The sequence below is a fragment of the Crocodylus siamensis genome, chromosome 1 (assembly GCF_052110815.1).
Source record: "Crocodylus siamensis isolate JL-2025a chromosome 1, ASM5211081v1, whole genome shotgun sequence".
Taxonomy (NCBI): Eukaryota; Metazoa; Chordata; order Crocodylia; family Crocodylidae; genus Crocodylus; species Crocodylus siamensis.
In genome coordinates, this window is record NC_143395.1 from 339,017,994 (window position 1) to 339,043,718 (window position 25,725).

Consider the following 25,725-nt stretch of genomic DNA (forward strand, 5'->3'; position numbering starts at 1 on the left):
AATTATTTGAATCAATTTGCATCAATGACATTCCTTCCTCATATACTAAAACTTATTTCTTTTATTCAGTGTACACGTTACAAGAATGCATGGAGCCTGGGAAACAAGCAGGAAGACTTGGAAATCCTCACACAGTCGTGGAACTATGATGTGATTGAAATAACTGAGACTTGGTGGGAGTTCACATGAGTGGAGTACTGTCATGGATGGGTACAAACTGTTCAGAGGTACAGACTGTTCAGGAAGGACTGGCAAGGGAGAAGAGGAGGAAGAGTTGCACTTGATGTAAAAGAGCCACATGATTGCTCAAAGCTTTAGTATGAAACTGGAGATAGGCCTGTTGAAGGTCTCTGGGTTAAGGTTAGGGGGAGAGCAACAAGGGTGATGTTGTAGTGGGTGCCTGCTATAGACCACCAGATCAGGAGGAAGTAGTGGATGAGGCTTTCCTTCCAACAGCTAGCGGAAATTTCCCAGTCACAATCCCTGGTTCTCATGGGGTACTTCTATCACCCTGACATCTGTTGGGAGGGCAATACAGCAATGTACAGGCAATCCAGAAAGTTTTTGGGGGGTACTGGGGCCAACTTCCTGTTACAAGTGCTGGAGCAACCAACTAGGGGCCGTGCTTCTCTTGACCTGCTGCTCACAAACAGGGAAGAACTGGTGGGGAATATAATAGTGTATGGCAACATCAGCAGCAGTGACCACAAGATAATTGATTTCAGGATCCTGTGGAAAGGAAGGATGGAGAGCAGCAGAGTGAGGACCCTGGACTTCAGAAAAGCAGACTTCAACTCACTCAGGGAAATTATAGACAGGATCCCCTGGGAATCCCATCTGAGGGAAAGAGAAGTCCAGGACAGATGACTATATGTTAAAGAAGCCTTACTGAAAGTGCAGGAATAAACCACCCTGATGCACCAGAAGACTAGCAAATATGGTAGCAGACCAGCAAGTATGGCAGAAGACCAGACTGACTTAGGAGGAAACTCTTCAGTAAATTAAGCCCCCAAAAAAGAAGCTTATATGAAATGGAAACTTGTACAGGTAAATACGGAGGAGTTAAGAGCATTGCTCAGTCAGGAAGGCCACTGGAGTTGCAGTTGGCAAGGGATGTTAAGGGTAATGTGAAGGGTTTCTACAAGTATTTTGGTAGCAAGAGGAAAAACAGGGGAAATGTGGATCCCTTGCTGAAGAGGGGAGGCAACCTTGTGACAGAGGATGCAGAAAAGGCTGAAGTGCTCAGTGCCTTCTTTGCTTCAGTCTTCACAGTCAAGGTCAGCTCCCAGCCTACTACACCAGGCAGCACAGTCAGGGGAGGAGATAACCATCCAACAGTGGTGAAAGAACAGGTTAGGGACTATTTAGAAAAGCTGGACGTATGCAAGTCCATGGGGCCAGCTGGAATGCACCCAAGAGTGCTGAGAGAGTCGACTGATGTGACTGTAGACCCATTGGCCATCATCTCTGAAAACTTGTGGTGACCAGGAGAGGTCCCAGATGATTGGAAAAGGCCAAACATAGTTTTCATATTTAAGAAAGGGAAAAAGGAGGATCCAGGGAACTACAGACCAGTCAGCCTCACGTCAGTCCTTGGAAAAATCATGGAACAGTTCCTCAAGGAATCCATTTCTGAGCACTTGGAGGAAAAGATGGTGATTAGCAGGGATCCTGGTTTTCTTTGATAAAAAAAAAACTCCAATTTTCAGTTTAAAACAGTAACCTAAAATCCACATTTGTCCATGATTAAAATAAAACACCACTATATACATACATATAGTGGTGTTTCATTTTAATCATGGGAAAAGATATATAGTGGTGATATATACAGTGACATATATTAGGTCTGTGTGAAGTTTCAATTGCTGGTTCAATTTGGAAGAGATTTGGCCCAAGTCAGTGGCCAAATCTCCAAATCTGAATCGAATTGGGGGACCCATTATAAGGCCCAATCTGAATCCAAAGCCTCCAAATCAATTTGGAAAAGATTCAGAGAGATTTGGAGATTCAGATCGGCCAGGGAGAGGTAGGCATAGCCAGGCAGCTGCAGGTTCTCCCATGGCTCCTCTAGCTATGCCTGCCTCTACCCTGGCAGGGGGAGCCACAGAAGAAGCCCCCATGGCTGCCCTGCCCAGCACCATGCCCCACTCAACGCCACCCTCCCGACACTGGGTTTTTATTCTATCCTTCCAGTGAGCAGATGCGATCAGTGGCACAAAACTTGCTTCAGCAAGGCCAACTGGCAGTTTCAGAGCCGGTGTTACCAGGTGGGTCTTGGGTTCTTGGACCATGACCCACTTTTCTGCACAGAGAACAGCATGCTTGGGCAGGATGGGTTTCATCTCTCCCCAAAAGGTAAGTGTGTTTTTTTTTTTTTCCAGGCTGGCTGATCCCGTACAGCAAGCTTTAAACTAGGTTTGCTGGGGGAATGGGGACAAAGAGGACCATGAGGACACTTTGCTGTCAAGCTAGGTGACTCACACAAGGAGTACCCAGCTAAGTGGCAGGGGCCAGGGCAGGCTTAGGAACAAGGAGGTGGCACAGGCACCTACAGGAGGCCTCAAATGCCTCTACGCAAATGCTCAAAGCATGGGGAAAAAGCAGGAGGAACTCACCCTCCTGCTATCTAGCAAAAACCCAGACCTAGTGGGGCTCACAGAAACCTGGTAGGATTCTACCGATGACTGGCCAGTGGACATTGAGGGATACAGGCTGTACAGGTGAGACAGAGCAGGGAAAAGGCGGGGGGGCGTAGTGCTTTATGTCAAAGAGCAATATACATCCTCAATAATCAGGATGGGGTCAGAGGAGGGGCAAAATGAGGTGCTCTGGGTAAGAATGCAAAGGGGTAGCGGGGAAAGGGACTTGATAGTGGGTGTCTACTACAGACCTCCTCACCAGGGGGATGAGCTGGACCTGGAATTCTCAGGTCAGCTCATGGAGGCAGTAAAGTCAAGGGATGTAGTTGTCATGGGTGACCTAAACTACCCAGACATCTGCTGGGAGGAAGCAGTCAGCCAGGTCCGACCGCTTCACATAGGGTTCCTAGCCAGGATACAGGACCTCCACCTAACCCAGGAGGTACATAGTCCCACCAGGGGAAATGCCTTGCTGGACTTGGTCCTTGCCACAGGTGATGACCTGGTGAGGGTCTGCAGGTACTCAACCACCTGGGTGACAGTGATCATTGCCTGCTGGAATTTACTATCCAGCACAGGGTGGTGAAAGCAAGCAGCAAGACAGGGGTCCTCAACTTCAGGAGAGCCAACTTCTATAAGCTAAGAAGGTTAGTAGGAGAGGTCTTGGAGCTTCAATGAGATGGGAGTCCAAGACAGGTGGTTGTTCCTCAAGGAGACAATCCTCCAAGCTCAAAGGGAGTCAGTCCCAATGTGCACCAAGGGGGCAGGAGTGCTAAGAAGCCCCCATGGCTCAGCAAAGCATCCAGCGATGCCTGAGGGCAAAAAAGGAGGCATACAAACAGTGGAAGCAAGGGGCTATCACCAAGGAGGATTACACCTCTGTTGCTTGGGACTGCAGGGAGGCTGTTAGGAAGGCCAAGGCAGAGAAGGAGCTAGGGCTAGCGACCAGAATTAAGGATAATAAAAAGTCCTTTTTCAAATACATAGGAAGTAAGAAGGCACCGGGTAATGTGGGGCCCCTACAGGATAGGCTTGGCAATCTGGTGATTGTGGCAAATGAAAAAGCTGACCTCTTTAATGAAATTCTTTGCCTCCATATTCCTGAACAGGGACTGGGACATCTCCCCCACTAGAATTGTGGATGGACCCAGGGGAGGCACCACCATGCCTAGGGTCAGGGACACTAGTTAGGGAACTTTTGGAGGGGCTGGACATGTTTAAATCAGTAGGTCCAGATGCTCTTCACCCAAGGGTGCTGAGGGAATTGGCAGGGGTCATAGCGGGGCTCCTGGCATGGCTCTATGAGCACTTGTGGGGCACTGGCAGGTACCAGAGGATTGGAAAAGGGCCAATGTGGTCCCCATTTACAAGAAGGGGAGAAAGGAGGACCCCAGCAATTATAGGCCAGTCAGTCTTACCTCGGTCCTTGGGAAGACCTTTGAGAAAATTATCAAGGAGCACATCTGCAAGGGCCCAGCAGGGGAGGTAATGCTCAGGGGCAACCAACATGGATTCATTGAGGGCAGGTCCTGCCTGACTAACCTGGTTTCTTTTTATGATCAGGTCACAAAGTCCCTGGATGAGGGTGTTGGGGTGGATGTTGTCTTCCTGGACTTTAAGAAGGCCTTTGACACAGTTTCCCACCACATTCTCTTAAAAAAAACTAGGTGACTGCAGCATTGATGCCTACACAGTCAGATGGGTGGCAAATTGGCTAGATGGTCACACCCAGAGAGTGGTGGTGGATGGTTGTTTTCGACCTGGAGGGATGTGGGCAGTGGAGTCCCCCAGGGCTCAGTCCTGGGGCCTGTACTGTTCAACATCTTTATCAGCGATCTGGATGTGGGTGTGGAAAGCACGCTGTCCAAATTCACTGATGACACCAAGATGTGGGGTGAGGTGGGCATGCTGGAGGGGAGGGACAGAATCCAGCTAGATCTAGACAGGTTACAGAGGTGGGCGGATGAGAATAGGATGGAATTCAACACAGACAAGTGCAAGGTGCTGCATCTAGGGAGAAAGAACAGCAACACACCTATAGGCTGGGGAACACCCCTCTTGTCAACACAGTGGCAGAAAGGGATCTTGGAGTCATTGTTGACTCCAGGATGAACATGAGCCACCAATGCGAGGAAGTGGTCAGTAAGGCTAACCGCACCTTGTTGTGCATCTACAGATGCATCACAAGCAGGTCCAGGAGGTGATCCTTCCCCTCTATGCGACACTGGTCAGGCCACAGTTGGAGTACTGCATCCAGTTCTGGGCACCACACTTCAAGAGGGATGTGGCTAGCATTGAGAGGGTCCAGAGGAGGGCCACTTGCATGGTCAAGGGGCAGCAGGGCAGGCCCTATGAAGAGAGGCTGAAGGGGCCTGAACCTATTCAGCCTCCACAAGAGAAGGCTGAGAAGGGATCTGGTGGCCAGTTTACAAACTCACCAGGGGACCAGCAGGAATTGGGGGAGGCTCTGTTCCCCCAGGCACCACCCAGGGTTACTAGGAATAATGGCCACAAATTGTTAGAGAGAAGGTTCAGGCTGGACATCAGGAGACATTACTTTACAGTTAGGGCTGCCAGGCTCTGGAATGGGCTCCCAAGTGAGGTGGTGCTCTCTCCTACCTTGGGGGTCTTCAAGAGGAGGCTGGACAGATATTTGGCTGAGGTGATATGACCCCAGCACCTGTTCCTGCCCGGGGCAGGGGGTCAGATGGGTCAGACCTGATGATCTGTTTAGGTCCCTTCTTAACCCTAAGTACTATGAATACTATAGGCTGTAGTATTTTAAACCCAATCAAATCACCTGCAGTCTCAGCACTGTGAAGACTTAATTCTGGCAGCTAAACAAAGTCAATAGAAGTGCTCCAGGTATGTTTTACATTGTTGTAATTTAGGGCACTTTTTATAGCGCTGTAATGTTACAGAGCTCTTAAACATGACAGAAGCGCAGTGTTTGGTTGGGGGTGGGGGGCAGGGAGGGGGAAGGGTATTCAGAGCCTCCCTGCACTTTCCAAGCTAGGAAGCAGGGGGTGCTCTGCAGTCTCCTGGGCTTCTCCACTGGTCAGAAATTTGACCAGCATACAGAAGCTATTTAAAGTGCTGTAGGTCGCTAAAGGTTGCACTTCAAATGTAATACCTCATTTAACAGGGGTTAATTTAAAGCTCTGTTCCTATTTTTAAAGTGCTGTAAAGCCATTCACTTCTGGTAAGTCATTGCAATAAATTACTTTATACGACAGAAAAAGTAACTTCTATCCATGCTTCTAGGTGCCTAGGGAATTTAGGGACCCATAGGGCTAAAGGATAGCTGGATGGGGGTACTCAGGATCTAAATATTGGATTTAGGTAACTTAAATGATGATTAGGTGCCTACTTTTTTGTGGTTTGCCATTTCTGTTACACTGAAATGGTTCTAGTGTCTTCCATTTCCATCACAGTATACTACACCAAGAATCTTCCCAAGCCTAGTAGCCCTTAAGACTAGCACAGCTAAGGCACTCCAGTTTCTGGAGCCAGCAGCATCCCAGACAGTGATATGACTAGCTTCATGCCTATCCACCTGAATGACCAGGTACCCATTTACTTCTGGGAGTGGTTTTTGGCACAAAACCAGGGCATAGCTCAAATTCATGACTTCAGGACTATAACAGGATGATAGAGTCATAATGCTTTAACTGTTTTATCATCTTCCCCCTATACACATCCTGTATTCTAACCTGCACTGAAAGTTTCAGTATGTTTCCATCTCAAAGATGATGAGAGAAGGAGTTTTTTTTTTTACCCCAGAGGAAATCAAGAAAAGCAGATATCTGCTGAATGTTTAACCTTAGTTCCTTTTGGCACATTTTATCCTAACTTCCTTGGGAAAAAATAATATCCTTACAGACAATCTCCTCATTCACAAAAAGCATTTAATAAATTACATGACTTGCTGACCTTCTGTCCTTTTTGGGATAGAGCGTGGACTTAAAGAGAGGGTTTTTGGGGTTTTTTTTAACCAAGAAATTCTATGAAAATAAATAAGTCTGAAATGTATAGCTAACCGGTTGCATTGAGCTGGATGTATTCACAGGATTCAAAGTACTTCCCACGGACAAACAAGGTGGTCCATCCCACCCAGGATGTTAATAGGTACCAGCTGAAGCGGCGCTAGACCCAATGGCTGTGCTCAGATCAGGAGGGGTGTGCGTTTTGTGACACCACAAACCTCTTTGTGGTGCCACAAACTGCACATGGTGAATGTTGAAACATGCACTGTGCTGCAAATTTGCAGTGTGGCAGCAAAACTGGCTAGAGGGATTTCCTGGTAGCAAAAAAACCCCTGAAACAAAAGTGGCACAAAAGTACACAAAACAAGCATGCACTGGCACAAAGGGAGATTGGGCTGTCCAGAGCAATGGTCTGGCTGCTAGCTAGGCTCCATGCTGCTCCTGCTGCTCCAGCACACCACCAGGACACCAGGTAAGACTGCTGGGGCCAGCATAGGTGCTGAAAAGCCAGGAGGAGCTGGGCAAGGACAGTTTGCCCATCACAGGACAATTTGTCTTGCAGTGAAGCACATGTGCAGGAGCATGCGCTGAGACAATTCGTGCCACTGTAAGTGTATACCTCAGCTCATCTGGACATAGCCAATAGGTCCAGTTCTGTTATCCCTTGCAGTAGAACAGAATCAACCCACTGTTAGCTTTTAATATTTACTTGATTTGCAAAGAATACAGAAATATTTCAGTCCAGTGCCTGCTACATAGGGCAATCATTTCTTTGAAAATAATGGAAAGAGCTGGCATGAATTCAATTGGCTGACTTCGTAGATAAGCATGATAATCAGGGAACCTGGTTTTCTCTGGTTTTAAAAAAAATCCCAATTTTCAGTTAAAAAAAAGTAACCCCAAATCCACATTTTCCCATGGTTTAAAAACACCACTAGTCTATATAATTACATATATTGCATGCCGTCTCTGTTAGGAAGCAGGAATCCGCATTGCAATAGACGAAATTGTTCAGAGAGGGAGTTGGGTTAGAGAACCGCATTCACAGGTGTGTGCACATGGGCGAGTCGCTGACTGCCAGCCAGGCTTATGTGCAGCATTGCCCTTCAAGCCATTATGGTACTGAACATTTTAGCAGGGTGTAGCCATGTTGGGTTCGTTCTGAGCTCTCGAGCCCTACTATATATAAGCCACGTTCAGGCTTATGTATATCCACGTTCAGATAAGGGGGCTGTATATCACAATGCTCCTCTTTTGCAAACCATCAAACCCAGCAGGACTCCTTGAACATCACACTGATGCAATGGTTGATGACTTTGAACTCCGTACAAAACCAGCTTCACTGTCTAGGCATGTTCTTCATGCTATGGTTGTTCTTGATATTGAGAAATGTGTAAACAGCCATGACAAAGAGTTGAAGGATTATCACTTCCCATCGGTAAATCATGATCTCAGACAGCAATCTTGTTCATTCTTGGAATGCATCCCCACTCAACGGCTGTCAAATGCATTAGCAAAGGAGCTGTACTATAACTGGCAGGAGCAATGCCAAATTGCTCAAGATTCACTGCCATGTATGCTTCCAGCTCAGCAACAAATGGTGGATGCAATCTTGAAAGCTGTGGAGAATCAAGAGCCACTGTGTGCATTTGTTGCTGCACCTGGTGGTACAGGAAAAACATTCTGCTTCAACACAATTCTTTCAGCAGTGCGTGGGGAAGGGAAGATTGCATTGACTGAAGTATCCAATGGAATTGCTGCTACCATGCTTACAGGAGGCAGGACTGTGCACTCAAGGTTCAAGGTACCTCTGAATGTGTTGAAAATCAGCACCTGCAACATATCTGCAGTCTGACCTTGCTGAGCTGATTCGAGAAGCAGCTATCATCATTTGGAGTGAAGCACCAATGGCTCATCAGTACATGCTGGAGGCTGTAGAATGGATGCTGCGAGATTTACTGCAGAGCAATTTACCATTTGGTGGCAAGGTGATAGTGCTTGGGGGTGATTTTTGGCAAATCCTGCCTGTTGTGAAAAATGCTTCATGGCCACAAGTAGTAGAGGAATGCTTGAAGCGATCTGAGTTGTGGAACCACTTCCACATTTTCTAACTTCATGAGAACATGTGAATACGTAAGGGAGGATTTGATGCACAAAGTGCAAAATACACTCAATGACTTTTGGGTCTGGGAAATGGCCAAGTTCCAAATATTGACAAAATCATTACCCTGCTTCCTGAGCTCTGCATGCCTCTGGATCTCTCAGCAATGATAGAATGGACATTTCCAAATCTATTGGATAATCAAAATCCAGGATGGACATCTGAAAGAGCTATTTTGGTGCCACATTACTCCATTGTACAGAAGATCAACAATGCTATTGTGGCAAAATTTCCAGGCCAAGAATAGATTTGTACAAACACAGATGCTCTTTCAGAGGACGAAAGTTTATATTTATCTATATACTCTCTATGTATTATATATAAATAATATATATCTATATATTAGTGGTGTTTCATTTTAATCACAAAAAATGTGGATTTGGGGTTACTTTTTTAACCAAAAATTGGGGGTGTTTTTTAATTTTTACTTTCATATTCACCTACTGTTTTTTCCCATAGGACCCCTGCTTCATACAGTACACAGATGGAGACTGAAAGGAGTTAATGGAGACTGCATCAGCATATTTGCAACTTTAATTTCATTCTTTGAACCTTACTTTTTCTGTATCATTTAAAATGTATATTGTAGTAGTACCCAATGTCAGAACCCCGATATACAAAAAGTTAAATTACCTACCTTACAGCCTTTATAGTCTAAACACACAAAGCCCACATCCACATGAGTGTGGACGTTTATTTCCCAGGGGACAAAAGCAGTGGCACACCTTCTTGCTAGTTGTCCCCGAGGAATGCCTGTCACACGCCCCCTAGTACATGGCAAGTTACTCTGGGTGGGGTAGGGGAGGCTGGGGCCAGCACTGGGCTGGCCCCAGCAGCCTTCCCTGGCATCCTGGGGGCCTCCAGGGGCTGCAGCAATGAAGATCCTACTACCTTGGAGGCTGGTGGGCAGCTGGAGTGTGGCTCCAGCCAACAAGGCTCCAGTTCTAAGTAGTGTGTACTGCCCCATCATGTGCTGCTCTGCTTTTCTTTGCATGTGTTTTTTTTTGACCCCTGGACATCCAGGGGTCAACTCCCCCTCACCCTCCAGTCTGCTGCCTTGCAGTGTGGACAACATCTTAGTGTGCGATCTGCAACGCCACATACCGTATTGTTGTGATCATCGGGACGCACCCAAAAAGGTTAAAAAGGATCAGGGAAATGATGCAAAGCACAAGGAAAGTGCTCAGGGTGAGGTTGGACTCTCATTTTGGACAAGGGAGAGAGCAAGTAAAAATGGGGTGATATGGGAGAGAAGAAATGGATCATCTGGATGAGAGTGGGTATGAAGAATACTGTAAGATAAAAGCAGGATGAGAAAAGTGAGGTAACAGAAAAGATGGGCAGGAACAAAAAATAAAAGTTGAAGAGTAAATGTCCCAGTGTTTTTTTAGCTGATAAGGACCTGAACCAGGAATGAAGCATATGAGATCTTTGTCCTTCTTATCATGCTTAGGGATGACATAAGGTTGCCTCTTATCAGCACACCCCCCCTTTAATTTTTTTAGAAAAAAACACTCAGGAGAGAAGCCAATTGGGAGGGACTAAGAATAAATCTAACACCAACAAAAAGAGCCTGATGAATGCCATTTTGTCCCTTTGTCCCTCTACAGATAGCTTAAGAACATAAGAATTGCCATTTACTGGGTCAGACGATAAGAGAAGTGAAGAGAAGAGAAGCAAAGAGGAGAGAGCAAGAGACAGAGATGGATGTGCCCTTTGACAGGTCCCCAAAACTCATTTAGTGGCCCTCCGGCCAAAATAATTGCTCACCCCTGCCCAAAGCCCTATCAGTCCCTAAAATAGTTCATAACTCCCCAAAATAGGGGCCCCTGTGTCACTACTTCCAAAAGAACAAATAATCCTTTTTTAAAAAGCTGCTACAAGATAAACAATGGCCAGTCAATGTGAACATTCTGCCATAAAAAGGACTGATGTCGAACATTTTTGCAAGACAAAAGTTTAATGCAAAAAGGTCATAAATCAGCAATATTAAACAAAATGATCATCAAAAAGATTTTTATATTATATTTTGACTTCAGAAAAAGCACAAATTGTTATGTAGAAATAACAATTAAAATATCATTATGATTTATTCAGCTAACTTTGGCAGCTCAAGTGTGGGAACTGCCCTTCAGACAAATGTTTAGTAGAATTATCCAGCCACTACCAGGACTGATGTCAAAGCATTGCATAATTTGCCATGTTTGTAACTGGCTGAAATAAACAGTCACATCATTAAATCATTTATTAGTACACAAATTCTTTCCAAAGCTTCTGTGTTATGAACTGAGCAGTACTGTGTATCTTATGTCTCTTCCTAGTGACCTTACAAGTATGTGGATTTTGGACATCTGTTGTATTTAGTCAGTAGTGTCCTAAGTGTGTAGGAGATACGCAGGTGACAAATTACTCCATTATCTCTATCGACCAGTATGTAGGATATACCAAATATTACCCTCTTAGGACTGGAACTCCTCTTCACACAAGCAAAACCTCAAACTGAAGCATCACATTTTCAAATCCATTTTTCCACAAAGCTTCAAATTTAGTATCTGGTCACATAGGAGCTATATCTGGGAGCTTATTCAATTATGGTAAATTCTCACATAGCCACTTTTATCAATTAGAAATCAGTAGTTAAAGGTGAGTTTGTGTATAAATAAGAAAGACAGTGGGTGAGTCTACATGAGATGTTTTACAGAGCAGTTGACTAATTTACTTCACAGTAAGCATCACCAGGCACATCCAGACAAGCACGCACATGCCTCTTGCCCTGCTTCAAACCCCCTTGAGGTGGGGCAACAGGCATGTGCGGGGAAAAAAAAATGTTCCCCCTGCTGCAAACTTGCAGCGCAGGCAGAAAATTAGACCCCGGTCTAAAAAAAGCGAAGTTTAAAAGAGCAGAGTGGTGCAGGGCATGGTCCCCAACTGTGCCCTGAGGCAACTGGAAGCTGGGTCCCCCGTAGAGACGCTTTGGCTGCCTAAGCGTCTCTGTGGTTGCCCCTCGCCCTGGTGATGAAACATGCTGCTGGCCAGGGCTCTGGTGCTGGTGAGTAAGGGGTCAAGGGGCTGCGGAAGGGGGGAAGGGACTGTGGGGGGGACCCCCAATGACCCCATCCCTCCCCCTGCCAGCCCCCCCAAACCCCCTGACCCCTGCTGGGGCCGGCCCCTCCCTCCACCCTCCTCCGTTGGGGGGGCTGAACCCCTTGTGTAGGGGCTGAAACCCATGTTGGGGGGCCGTAGCCTTTGTGTGGGGACCAACCCCTTGTGTAGGGGCCATCACCTTGTGGGAGGGCAGCAAAATATGTATTCATGAATTCATTAAACCTGTATTTAGAGTTCACTTTATTATTATAAGAGACTTGCTTTAACACTGTAGATATATCAATAAAACATTGTTCAACTGATTGCAGTCTCTGTCTCACTCTCTCTCTCTTTATAGTTGTCTTTTGTTTTACTTGTGGAGGAACAAGGATTTGACGGTATTTTTGAGAGTGATTTTGGGATTTTTTTTTTATCAGGGATTTTTCAGTTTTCCAATAGGGAACAACAGAATTCCTGCAAGGGAGGCCAGTGGCAGAACTCTGCCTGCTCAGAGCTGGCACCTTGGACTCATCTGCTTGTGGCTAACCTGACCAAATGGGGCCAGGAGAACATGTTTTCACAGTTCAAAGCAGGCCACCACACCTGAAACATCTTCTGGGTGATAGCTGCCCAGATGGCCAGGCAGGGGGCACAAATGTCAGTAGTGCCGCACAAAGGCCAACCCTGCAACCACAGCCCACTGGCAGATGGCCCAGAGGGGCAAATGCCTCTAGTGGCTCTGCAGTCCCCATTCAAGTCTGGCAGGTGCACAGCAGGTCACAGCCAGGCAGCAGCCCCCACTGCCAGACTACTGCAGTAGGTAGAGGGTTCAGGGAACTCTTCAGCAGTCCAGCTGCACAAGGGGTAGTGTCCACAGGTACCAATTGGCTGGACCCCAGAAGCTCCTGAGTGCTAGTGGCAAGCTACTTGCTAGAGAGGTTTTTTATACCGCTGGGGCCAGGACAGGGCAGCTTTTTATACTGCTGGGGACAGCACAGGTACTGGGACAGCCCCAGGCTTTAGCTCCCCCTGGCTGAAGATCCGGGAGGAGCCAGGCAGGGTTATTTTGCCCCTAGTGGTACAATTTGCTCCACAACAAAGTGCATGTCCAAGCATGTGCGCTGAGGCAAAAAGCCCCAGATCAAATTTGCACTGCTTCTATTTCAGCTGCTGTAAGCGCACGTACTTGCATGTGTAGATGCGTCCACCATCTACACTTGGAGATGCTTACTGCACAGTAAATTAGTCTACTCCACAGTTAATTTGCTACCTGCAAATGCACGTAGCAAATTAACCACGGAGTAGTTCCTGCACAGTAATGCATGTGTAGATATCAATCAGGAACAAATCTGCTCCCAGTGAGTCCCATCAACAGGGACTACCCTTGGACCAGCCCCAGGGCCACAGGTGTTGGAGCTTCTCCAGCCCTGAGGAGCTCTTTGCCTGCCCCAGTCTCTGGCCCTTAAAATGCTTCAGGGACTCCAAGGACCTGAGCTACATGCAGCCAGCCTCTGGCCACCAGATCCCACATCAGTGACCCTCATTAAGCCACAGCAGCCTGCCCAGACCCTGGTGCTGCTCCCTGATACAGCTCCACTGCCTCTCTGCCTGTCCCACACCATGACCCTGCGCTAGGCACTTCAGGCACCTGTCCTGACTGGGCAGCACCCAGACTGCCATGCACAGCCCCTGCAGACCATTGAGGGAGCTACGCTGGCATTGTCCTCAATGCCACACAGCTCCTCCTAGGGCTGGAACTGGTCCCAGGAGGAGACCATGGATCTTGTGCCAATGGGGGGTGAGGCCGCAGTCCTGAGCCAGTTCATCCAGAGTGGGTGCTCCAACACCCATGTCTATAAGGGCCTGTCAGGCTGCCTGCAGTAGTGGAGGCACAACTGGTCAGCATGCCAGCGCCACATAAAGGTCAAGGCCTTGTGGGCATAATGGGTTGGTGTCACCAGTCACAACTGCTGGTTTGGGGCTGCCTGCAACCCCATGTCCTTTATGCTGCAGCTGGACCACATCCTTTTGCCCTGGAACCCTGGCCAGAGCCACACCATATATTCCAGCACAGGTGGTCTGCCAGAGCCTCCTCTGTGGCCTGGCCATAGCAACAAGGCAATGGTCTGGTGGCAATTTAGGATTAGATGGTCTGGTGGCATGCAAGAGGAGATGATGGGAAGTAGGTTGAGCAGGAGCCAGGAGCCAGGGTGTGCTGCCAGGAACGAGGCCTGTTCTGGCCTGGGAAGCAGGTAGGGAAGGCAGGCTGTTTGTGACAAGCACCCAGCAGCCCATCTGCCCTTGTGGAGCAAGCAAGGTTGGGGGGCTCAGCTGGTGACTGCCTTGGGGGGGTATCAGCTGACTTACCATGGTCCCTGAGTACCCATGCATGCATAACCCCTGATCTGAGGCTGGGCAGTGCATGTTATCTCAGAAATATTGTTGACTTTCACGAACAGACTCTTTCGCCTGGGTCTGCAGGTCCTGCAGTTACACACAGAGGAGAGGCACCAGCTGCCAACAGGGAAGCCATCAGGGTCACAGCCAGTCTCAGCCAGGGCCCTCCATATGCACCAGCTCTGGCAGCAGAGGATCCAAGACCAGACATGGCTGCTGGACAGCTGGCCACTGTAGTGGAATACTGACTGGCAGCCTCATGGCCCTGGTACACATAGGAAATCATGTGCAAGTGTGAGCTCCAAGACAGGCTCCTGGCCCTTAAGGAGAGGCACCTGGAGGCCCAAGAGCAGCAGGTTGCCATGGGGGCCAGGGCAGTGAAGACCATGGAGGAGGACACAATCCTGGCCTTGGTGGTCACCTTCATGACACTCACTGCCCAGCCCCTGGCTGCAGCCTTGCTTGCCCCTGGCAGCTGCCTGCCACCCAAGCTGCAAGCCCCACAGTGGGTTTCGGCTGAGGTGCAGCAGCACCTCCACTGGACAGATGCCCCTGCCCTGGCAATCACCCCAGGTCCCCTGCCAGCTGGGTCTCCTGTCTAGGCTCTGCCACACCACTCACTCTGGCTCCATGTGTCCCCAGACCAGGAACTGCCTGAAGCAGGGCCAGTACTGCATATAGGCCCTGCTGGCCTGGCCCACTGGCTGCAGGAGGGGTAGTTGCCTGCACTGGGGGTGGGAGTGTGTGTTTGTGGAGGGCAATAAAGTGCTTTTCTGAAAACTGTCCACAGTGAGTATTATGCTGGGGGTGTATGATGGAGTTGGGGTCCATGGCCAGACATCCAGGTAGCCAACAGCAAGGAGTGCAGGAGGAGGTGGTCGGCCAATTCCTCTCACACCCAGTGCCCTGGCCAACACTTTCAAGTGTGTAGCTTGCCCAGGGCCTTGGTGGGTGGGACCATTGCTGCCACTGACTCTACAACTAGTGCTCCTGGTGCCAGGTGTCCTCCACCTACTGCATCTCCTCCACCCAGGCCTTCTGGAAGAGCTCCCCTTAGGCCTTGAAGATGTTATGCAGCACACAGGCTGCAATGATGACTCAGGGAATGTTGGCCTTTGTGACCTCAAGTTGGGTGGTGAGGTTGCACCAGTAACCCATGAGGTGGGCAAAGGTACACTCTACCAGGGTGTGAGTTCAACCAGGGCACCTATTTAAGTGTGCCTGGTGGGGGTCCAGCTGGTCAGTGTAGGGCTGTATGAGCCAGAGGAGGAGTGGGTAAGTGGGGTTCCAGATGAGAAAAGGTAGCACCGTTACTGTGCCAGGCTGGAGGTCTGACACCCCTGGTATGAAGTGCCTGCTCTCCACCAGGACCAGCAGGGTGGAAGACACAGGCATCATGAATGCTGCCCACCCAGCCAGCACTCACACTGGCCTGGAGCACAATGTAATGGAATCCCCTCCAGCTGTGGTAGAGGCAGTCACCACAGGGTGGCAAGATGATGGGGATGTGGATCATATCTAGGGCCCCGATGCACTGGAGGAAGGCCCAGGGTGTGGAACCCTGACACCACCTCCAGGCGTTCATGCACCCAGAGCACGGTGTACCCCAGCACATCCTGGAGGGCACTGCAGACCTCCCGGACAGCCTCCCCAGGGGTTACCTTGGCCACCTTGTGGTGGCTGATGTAGCACAGGCTGGCAGGCATGGCCAACTTGAGCAGGGCTATGGCCAGCTGGGTGTCCATGGGGAAGGGCTGCTGCATGGTGGTGTCCTATCCCTCCAGGTTCAGGTGGAGCTGCTTAAGGGGCTCCTAAAGGTGGCTCAGGTCATCTGGAATGACTCCAGCTACTGTTTATCATCCCAGGTGTGCTCATTGATGTGCAGTCACACAGGTGGTGAGGCTGTAACCCCAGGAGCTTGGATGGCATCTGGGTGTGCGTCATCTCTGTCCCTGATGAGGTCTGGGCAGCAGCATGAGGTCTAGGCAGAACCAGCACAGTGGCAGGAGGCCTGAGACACCTCAGTGAACCTGGCCACACGGATGCACCACACAGTGGGACAGGCCGGGCTGAGACTGACCTGGGCCAGGTGGCAGTCACCACAGTGGCAAAGTACTGGAAGGTGGGTGTCCAGCGAGAGCCTGGGGCACTGGACATCACTCCTGGAGTCTGGGGATGGAGCAGCTATCACATGGTGTGCACAAGCTCTAGCAACAGAAGTTCATAGACATTAGGGCTGGAAGGGACTGCAGAAGATCATTGAGTCCAGCCTCCTGCCTGAAGGGCAGGAAGTCAGCTGGGGTCATAGCATCCCAGCAAGATAAGCATCCAATTTACTCTTGAAGGTGTTCATTGTAGGTGCTTGAACCACCTCCGCTGGCAGACTGTTCCAGACCTTGGGGGCTCGGACAGTAAAGAAATTCTTCCTTATGTCCAGCCTGAAACGGACTTGCAGTAGTTCAGAGGACCATGCCAGCATGCTGCATGCTGCTCCAGGCCAGAAATGCAGGTGGAAGGGACTGACTTGTAAAGGTGGCCCCCAACTGCAGGCAGCTATGGACAAAGCCTCCAACTCCCACTGGCTGCTGCAAGATGCCAATTCAGAGCCAGAGGAGGCCAGAAGCAAGCAAATGCAAGGGGCAGCAAATCTGCTCCCAAACAGCTGCATGTGTAAATGCCTGCCCAGGTCAAGTTTACTCCACAGTAAATTACTTTAAAGGAAACCCATATAGCAGTAATTGCACATGTAGGCATAGGTGACATGAAGTGGGGCACAGAGGGGCACGTGCTTCCCCTGAGATTGGCCACCCCTGAAACCACTGCCACTGATACTGCCACGGCCACCTATAGATCGTCGCTGCTCAGCCCACCCTCGCCACAGACATCACTGCCACCACCTGCAGGTGGTCCCCACTTGCCACCAACACATCCCCGCCACCAACACCACCGCCTGCAGGTGGTTGCCATGCCCCCACTATCCTGAGGTGGCACATGTCGTTCATGCATGTAGACACACCCAGTGATTTGTAAATTTCCCATCTACTGTTTCAAGACTTCAGTGCATTCTTCCATTGCTGCATAAACCCACAAAGAAAGAGAGAATAGAGGTGTTATATTCCCTGATCTTTGGCCCTTCTGCAAGATATCTGTGTAGTCTACCAGACCATATAGAAAAGGAAAAGTGGGGAGAGAAGTCAGTGAACCGCTACATTATGCAACCTAACCCCCTATTAAAACTGTGTATATTATACATTAGAAGTTGTGGGAAACTAAAGCTAACTCTTGGAGATTAGCATTGGGTTGGTCAGTCAACAGTTGTATTGCTATGAGCCCATTTTATTTATTTATTTATTTATACATTTGATACTATCTTTTCCAGCAAAGGCTCAGGTCAGCTTACAGTAAGAGAAACAGAACAACTTAAAAGGGAAACTAATTGGAATCATGTGGCCTCTGGCAACAAACAGAAGTCTTCATCTCTACCTGCAGAGGCTGGGAGGATTGAGTTCACTGCCAGCAAGAGGAAGAGATGTATAGTGGTGGCTGGAGACTTCCTTCTGTGGGGGATGGAGATATCCATTGACCAGCCTGACCTTTTGTCTCAGAGGTCTGCTGCTTGCCTGGAGCCTACATCTGAGATGTCATGGAAGGATTACCAAGACTCATCTGGCTCTCTGACTACTACCTGATGCTGCTTACCTATGTGGGCACTAATGATACTGCCAGGGGAGACCCTGAGCAGATCAAAAGTTATTACAGACACCTGGGTGCAAGGGTGAAGGGGATAGGGGCTCAGGTGGTGTTCTCCTTGATCCTTCCTGTCAAGTGGAAGGTCCTGGGCAGGAACAGATGCATCCTGCAGATCAATCCATGACTGCATAGATGGTGTCACCGACAGAGTTCCAGCTTCTTTGACCATGAGATGTTGTTCCAAGAAGAAGGACTGCTAGGAAGAAATGGGATCTACCTGACAAAGAGATAGAAGAGCATCTTCACAGACAGGCATGCTAACCTAGTGTTTTAAACTAGGTCCAAGGGGACTGGAAACCACAGCCCTGAGGTAAAGGGGGAAGTGGGTGACCTGGAGGAACTACTAGCAGGAGCGGGTAAAGAAAAGGGGCCTTCTCATTCTTTCTGAGAGTGTAGGGTAACTGGCTAGCTACCTCAGGTGTCTGTACATGAATGCATGGAGTCTGGGAAACAAGCAGGAAGAAGTGGAAGTCCTCACACAGTCCTGGAATTTTGATTTGACTGGAATAACAGAGACTTGGTGGGACAGCTCGCATGACTGGTGCACTGTCATGAATGGATATAAACTGTTCAGGAAGGACAGAGAAGGGAGAGGAGGAGGAGTTCCTCTTTATGCAAAAGAGTCATATGATTGCTCAGAGCTCCAATATGAAACTCGAGATCGACCAATTGAAAGTCTCTGGGTATGGGTAAAAGGGGAGAAAAACAAGGGTAATGTCATGGTGGATGTCTGCTATAGACCACCAAGCCAGGAGGATGAAGTGTAGTTCACAGGCAATCCAGGAATTTGTTGGGGAGTGTTGGGAACAACTTTCTGGTGAAAGTGTTGGAGAGACCAAATGGGGGCCATGCTCTTCTTGACCTGCTGCTCATGAACAGGGAAGAATTGGTGGGGAATGTGTAAGTGGATGGCAACTTGGGCAGCAGCAACCATGAGATGATTATATTCAGTAACCTGAGGAAAGAAAGAAAGGAGAGCAGCAGAGTGGGGGCCCTGGGCTTCAGAAAAGCAGACTTCAACTCAGGGAACTGATGTGCAGGATTACCTGGGAAGCCCACCTGAAGGGGAAATTATTCAAGGACAGCTGGTTGTATTTTAAAGAAACCTTTCAGAAGGTGCAGGAACAAACTATCCAAATGCACAGGAAGACTAGCAAGTATGGCAGAAGACTACCTTGGCTTAGCAGGGAACATTTTAATGAGCTAAAAGACAAAAAGGAAACTTACAAGAAGTGAAAACTTGGACAAATGACTAGAAAGGAGTATGAGGGTAGTGGTCGAGCATACAGAGATGAAATCAGGAAGGCCAAAGTGCAATTGGAGTTTTAGCTAGCAAGGGATGCCAAGGGTTTCTGCAGGTATGTGAACAACAAGACAAAGATCAGGGAAAGTGTGGGTCCGTTACTATATGGTGAAGGCAACCTAGTGATAGATGATGCAGAAGAGGCTGAAGTACTCGATGCCTTTTTCACTTCAGTCTTCAGAAGAATGGAGGATAGGGCTATGATCCAGAGTCCTTAACAAATTGGAGGACTGAATGAAAAACATCTCATGAGGTTCAATAAGGACAAGTGCAAAATCCTGCACTAAGGACAGAACAATCCCAAGTACCAGTAAAGGCTAAGCAGCCACTCTGCAGAAAAGGACCTGGCGGTTACAGTGGACAATAAGCTGAATATGAGCCAACAGTGTGCCCTTGTTGCTAAGAAAGCTACTGGCATACTGCACCACATTAGTAGGAGGGTCGCCAGTAGATTGAGGGAAGTGATTATTCCCCTCTATTCAGCACTGATGAGGCCAAATATGGAGTACTGTGTTGAGTTCTGGGCCACCCGTTACAGAAAGGATGTGGACAAATTAGATAGAGTCCAGCAGAGGGAAATGAAAATGGTGAGGAGGCTGGGGCACATGACTTGTGGGGAGAGGCTGAGGGAACTGGGCTTATTTAGTCTGGAGAAGAACAGACTGAGAGGGAATAGCAGCCTTCAACTACCTGAAGGGTGGTTCTAAGAGGAAGGAGCTGGACTGTTCTCAGTGGTGGCAGAACAAGAAGCAATGGTCTCAAGCTGCAGCAAGGTAAGTTTCAGTTAGATATTAAGAAAGTGTTTCTCATTAGAAGGGTAGTAAAGCACTGGAATGGGCTACCGAGACAGGTTGTGGAATCTCCATCCTTGTAGGCTTTTAAGATCCAGCTAGACAAAGCTCTGACAGGGATTATATAGTTAGGGATGGTCCTGGTTTGAGGACCCTAATTGTCTAGGATTCTGTGTTTCTACCAATGAAACAAAATAAACAAAGTTAAATAAATCAGAGATCTGCTAAATAACATCTTAGCCTATATTAAAAGCCTACTAAATTGCAAAGGTTGTACAGTTCTTTTAAAAGTTGTCCAGGATTTGGCACTGGCAGTCTTCAAGAGGGAGAGAGTTCTAAAGCTGAGGAGTGACTGCCAAGAATGACCACCCACAATTTTTTTGCTACTCTGATGTAACTTTTAGGCAGTTGCCCCTGGCTGACCCTAGGGGACTGTGACAGATTCTAAAGGAGAAGACTGCCCTTAGGTATGTAGGACCCAGATCATTTAGAGCCTTACAGATGAAAACTACACCTTGAATTGCATCCAGCAATCTAGTGAGAACTATTATATACTGGGAGCTTGGAGTTATGTGCTCTTGGTGATCCACTCCTGTCAAAAGAAAGGCAGCCACATTCTGTACCACCTACGCCTGCCAAGAAATGTTCAAGGGCAGCCCTATGTAGACTGCATTGCAATAGCCTAGCCTTGGGCTAGGCAGGATGATGGTGTTCAGCCTGAAATCTGAAAGAAAGCGTCACAGCCTTCTGACTACAAGAAGTTGGTGAAAGGGTCTCCTAGCTACCACCATCACTACCCCCACCTAAGGATCTAGATGAAGCAGAGGATCCAGGAGGACACCAAGTCTAAGAACCTAAGTAACAAAGGGATGCCAAACTCCATCAATTATAGGTGTCTCAGTATGCTCATACTCCCCAAAATGTCCTGTCCACCACCATCCACCTCTGTCTTGTCTGGATTCAGTTTTGATTGATTCAATTGCATCCCATCCCCAACTACAGCCAGGCACTGGGAAAGGACTCAAACTGTGGGCCAGGGTCAGAAGAGGAGGAGAGGTAGAGTGGGTGTCATCAGCATACTGATGATATCTCACTCCAGATCTCTCCACAATCTTACCCAGTAGCCTCATATATACATTGAATAGAAGGAGACAAAATGCAGCCCTAGGTTATCCCACAGAAAAGATCTCAAGAGGATGACAAGAACTTATCCATTCCCACCTTATGGGACTTCTCTGTTAGGAAAGAACAGAATCAACCTAGAGCTGTCCTGTGAATACTCACCAGGTCATGTAAATACTTTATTTCTACCTCATGGTCAACTGTATCAAAGGCCCCCTGAAAGATTAAGTAAGATCAAGAGGGGTACAGTTTGCCCCATTCAGCTGCAGAAGATCATTGGACAAGACTCCGTGCTACATCCAGGATGAAAGCCAGACTGACAAGGGTCCAGGAAAACTGGAAATCCATGGAAAGAATTAGAGAATGGGTAGAGAACAAAAGTCAGCTGATCAAAGATTTTTATACACAATTCAAATTTTTATGTTGTGAAAGAAGTCACCTTAGAATATGCATGTTGTGTAAAGGCCACCTGTGAACTGCATGAGTTGGTCTAATAAAAGAGATCACATTTACCTAAAGAACCTTGTCTGATTGCTGTGATGTCACTCCATGTGCTTCATCCAGCCGAACAGTTTTGTTACATTTGCATAATTTCCGGCTTGTCCGTATGTAGCAATTAGAACATAATAGCGGCTCTCCTTTTGAAACATTACTTTTTTCAAAGGCTCCAAATGTACATGTGTCCAAACTCTTTGTTCTTAAGAAACACAAAGAGACTTTATTGTCAGGCTCATTCCTTTTGCACATGGAAGCTTGATGAAAAAATGGGGATTGGACATACAAAGATCTGGGAGCTTCCTCCATTCATGTTCTCACTGAATTACAAATAATCAGCTGCCTTGTTGCAACTTGCCTTGTCTCAGTTCTTAAGAAGACCTGCTGTCTGTTTCAATGATCAATAATATGCTTTAATAAACCGTATGCAAGAAAGACAGATTTGGGCTTGAGAAAGAAACATATCTGTACTGCCTTGTCAGTTAATGTGCAGAATGCATGCTTGAAGAGACAAATGAAACATAAGATTAATTCCAGTGTTATAGTTAGGGGTCTACCTAAGTTGCAGGGGGCTTATCAATTTTCATGAGGTGATCACAGCATAAAGTCCTAATTCCATGGTCATTTCACACTGGCCTTGCCCCTTGGCGGAGAGGCCTCATTTCACAGTGGCCTTGATTGGCAGAGAGGCCTCAAGGGGCAGGAGGAACAAGGGGATGGCCACCATATTGACTGCTGGCTGCCCTTCCTGCAGCCCCAACCCTTGGCACTGATTGGCCAAGAAGCCAGTGATAGGGGGGGAGGGAGGAGGGTATCCATCATCTTGTCTGTTGCCCCTCATGCCATCCTGCCACCCAGGGCCTTCCCCTCCTGGCAGCATTTTATTTTTATTAACTTTTTTTTGGTTGTAGATTTCATGGATTTTGCAGGCAATCCTGCATTTTACAGTTTCTGCAAAATTCACAAAACTGAAAATTAAGTAGATTCTGAGTTATAGTTGTTTCACAAATTATGCTCAAAAGGTATCTTTGCTATAAAGTCATTTTGGAGACCCAATAACTTCCCCAGGAAACTTGTGCTTTAAACTAAAATTCTTTCTGCTTGTTTTTAGCTCAAAGTTAAATTACTTGAAGATAGAGAAATTGACTGCTGTGGAGAGATGACAACAGAAGGACTTTGCATCACTTTTTGGCCTGCTTCATATACCCTTTAAGGACCTTTGTGGCTCAGAGGGTATACCCATATTGCAATTTCGAGCCTAATGGCAATGGGAGAGGATGATCTAACCCTGGGATTACCCTGTGGACACATGCCCACATAGCATATAGTGGCAAAATGGGAAGATGTTTTGCTAGAGCTCTAAAGGTTTGTTCTGGATTCATGCTAAAAGCTACAGTCAAAGCTTCATGTCTACAGTCAGTCTAGCTGCAAAGGAGTGTTTGGTTCTTCAGGTTGAGCTTCAAACTGATGCACATCAACATGTGTCAACATTTGTGGTTTTTGCTGGGGTTTTTACATATTTTTACAATTACTTTCTGAGGAACATGTGGTGTGTTTATTTCAGCACATAATCATTTCAATTTTCCCTGTGTAGACATATGGCATTTATTTAGATTAACATGTTTCAATTACTAAGTTGCTTTATTCTTTAGTACTATCCCTGCAGGCCCCCAACTTTATGCAAATTAAGTATTCCAGCACCTTAAGTGAATGAACAGATGACACTGACATGATTGGAATAGACTTCAATGAGCTTTAGCCCCTAAAGAAAGCTTTTAATTACTACAGCAATAGAGTGTAGAATAAAACACATATATAGTCAGAAATGCACAATGTGATTTATGTCAAAGAGCCCAAAATAACAGCATCCAAAGGACTGTAACTTTGTACTTTCATGACCCCGTTTTCAGCTGTGTTAGGTACTTCTAGTTGCTGTTGATTTCTCTTCAAGCTGCAGGCTGAAGGATGCTCAGTATTTCTGAAGTTCCTATGCATGGTATATGAAATATCAGTCATAAGATTTCACTGAGATGTATCGCTGTATGCAAGCGTGCTTACTTAACATGCAGCACAAATATTCATCTGTACCTCTGAGAATTTATCAATATTAAGCTTGAGCTATCCCTTCTGCAGTAAAACCAAGAGAAGGAGCCTAAGGGGGAAGCAGATATCATAAGAATCACTATTATGCAGGTTTAACTATATTTTTCAATTGGGAAGATAAGCCCCACATCATTCTGTTGGAGTTAGAAATCCCTCAATCATTATCACACAACAAGCAATGGTTTCAATGCCTGTTCTTAGCAGGAAGGAAAAGCTATTATTTTAGAAGCCCTGAACCTCTGATCTGGTTCTAAGGTCCCACCTCTACTGATTGTGGCTTCTCCAATAATTTCTTTAAAATAGCTTCTCCAATGTGGAAGAGGTTGTTGGAAAGGGAAAGCTCTGCACAGGATGCCAGAAAGAAGAAAGTTTCTGCAGGAGAGACAAGATCCACATAAGTTTCAAGAGTTTGGGCCATTATTTTAACAGGACCCTTACTAGGCTTGCTGCATTACAGGACAAATGTAGCATTTGCTTAAATTAGTTACAGAGATGAAGAATGGGAGAACAATACAAGGCAGATCTGGGCAGAGGAAAGTAAAGGCCACAACAAAATCAGCTGGTTATACAGTTCAATAATAGATGCACATTTGTATGACTATTAAAAGTGGTTGTTTTTAAAGAAATTATAATTATTATTGAGTCAGTTCTTGGGAACAGAATGCAACAATAGCATCACAAGCAGGGCACTGAAGCATATTGCCTGTTATCAGAAAGTTTAGATGTTTAAATCAACATGCAAAAGTGCACTTGTTATATAACACCCCCTCCAAAGAGAACCTTTGACATGTATTTCCAGTGTTACATAAGATCCCTATTTCCATGAAAGCCTTTCCTGCTACACAATCTCAAGTGCTCCTCAACCTCTCCCACATTAACAGTACTTCTAAAAGTCATTGGTTCCTGCTAGATCTTTATCTGTGGTTCGTCCGTGAACCAACTTTGCTTGCAACAACCGGAAAACAGTTTAGGTGATAAACTTTTATCATTCTTGCAGGCCTTGAGAGTGAGGCAGAACCTTCTGTGCCTTGCAGGCACTATGCTAGCTTGCTGAATCAATCATTTTTTGAAGACAATGAAGGAGGGTTCTCTGAGAAAGAAACACAAACCTTAAGCAAGTTACCCATGGGTGGATCATGGGAAAGGTTGTGAAGTTATATTTAACTGTAACTACATTTCACCTATGATTTGTTTTCTGTTGACAAGTTTAAAAAAATGTACAATACATATTGATAAGATATGGGTCAAATGTTAGATTTTAAAGGAAAACTGATTTTAAAAGGCTTACTGAAATCAAAGGCTAATATCCTTTTTTTGATAAGAACAGCAGGCTATTTTGAGACAATCACTTGCTTTTCTGATTCCTGAAAGAAGTGTCAGGAAGTTGATGTCCTTGGGGGGAAATTTAATTATAAACTAAAAGCTCACCGAATGTATAGCAATCCTGCTGAACCACAGAAATACCCTTTGTGGTATTTGTTGCAGCTCCCATGTTTTCAAATGAACTCTCTGAATTAGAGTTGCCATGTTAAATGACCAAAGTTTGATGCAATCAATTTTATACAGAAAACAAATCAGTGAAGATTTTTCTCTCAAATGCAATGCAATTAGGACTTTTGCATTGCAATATACCCCATGCCAAGTTGGATTACCAAAGTTTTAAACTTTTTCAGAGGTAAGTGCCTATCCTAGAGTCTACAGTAGTCGATGTCAACATACTAATAAAGTTCTGCCTTTAAGGCAGGAGTGGGCAAAATTCAGCCTGGGGGCCAGATGTGGCCCGCCAGGCCATTCTATCTGGCCCACAGGGCCCCTAAAACATTTAGAAAATTAATATTTATCTGCCCTTTGCTGCCTGTCATGCAGTCCTTGATGGCTTGCAAAAACTCAGTAA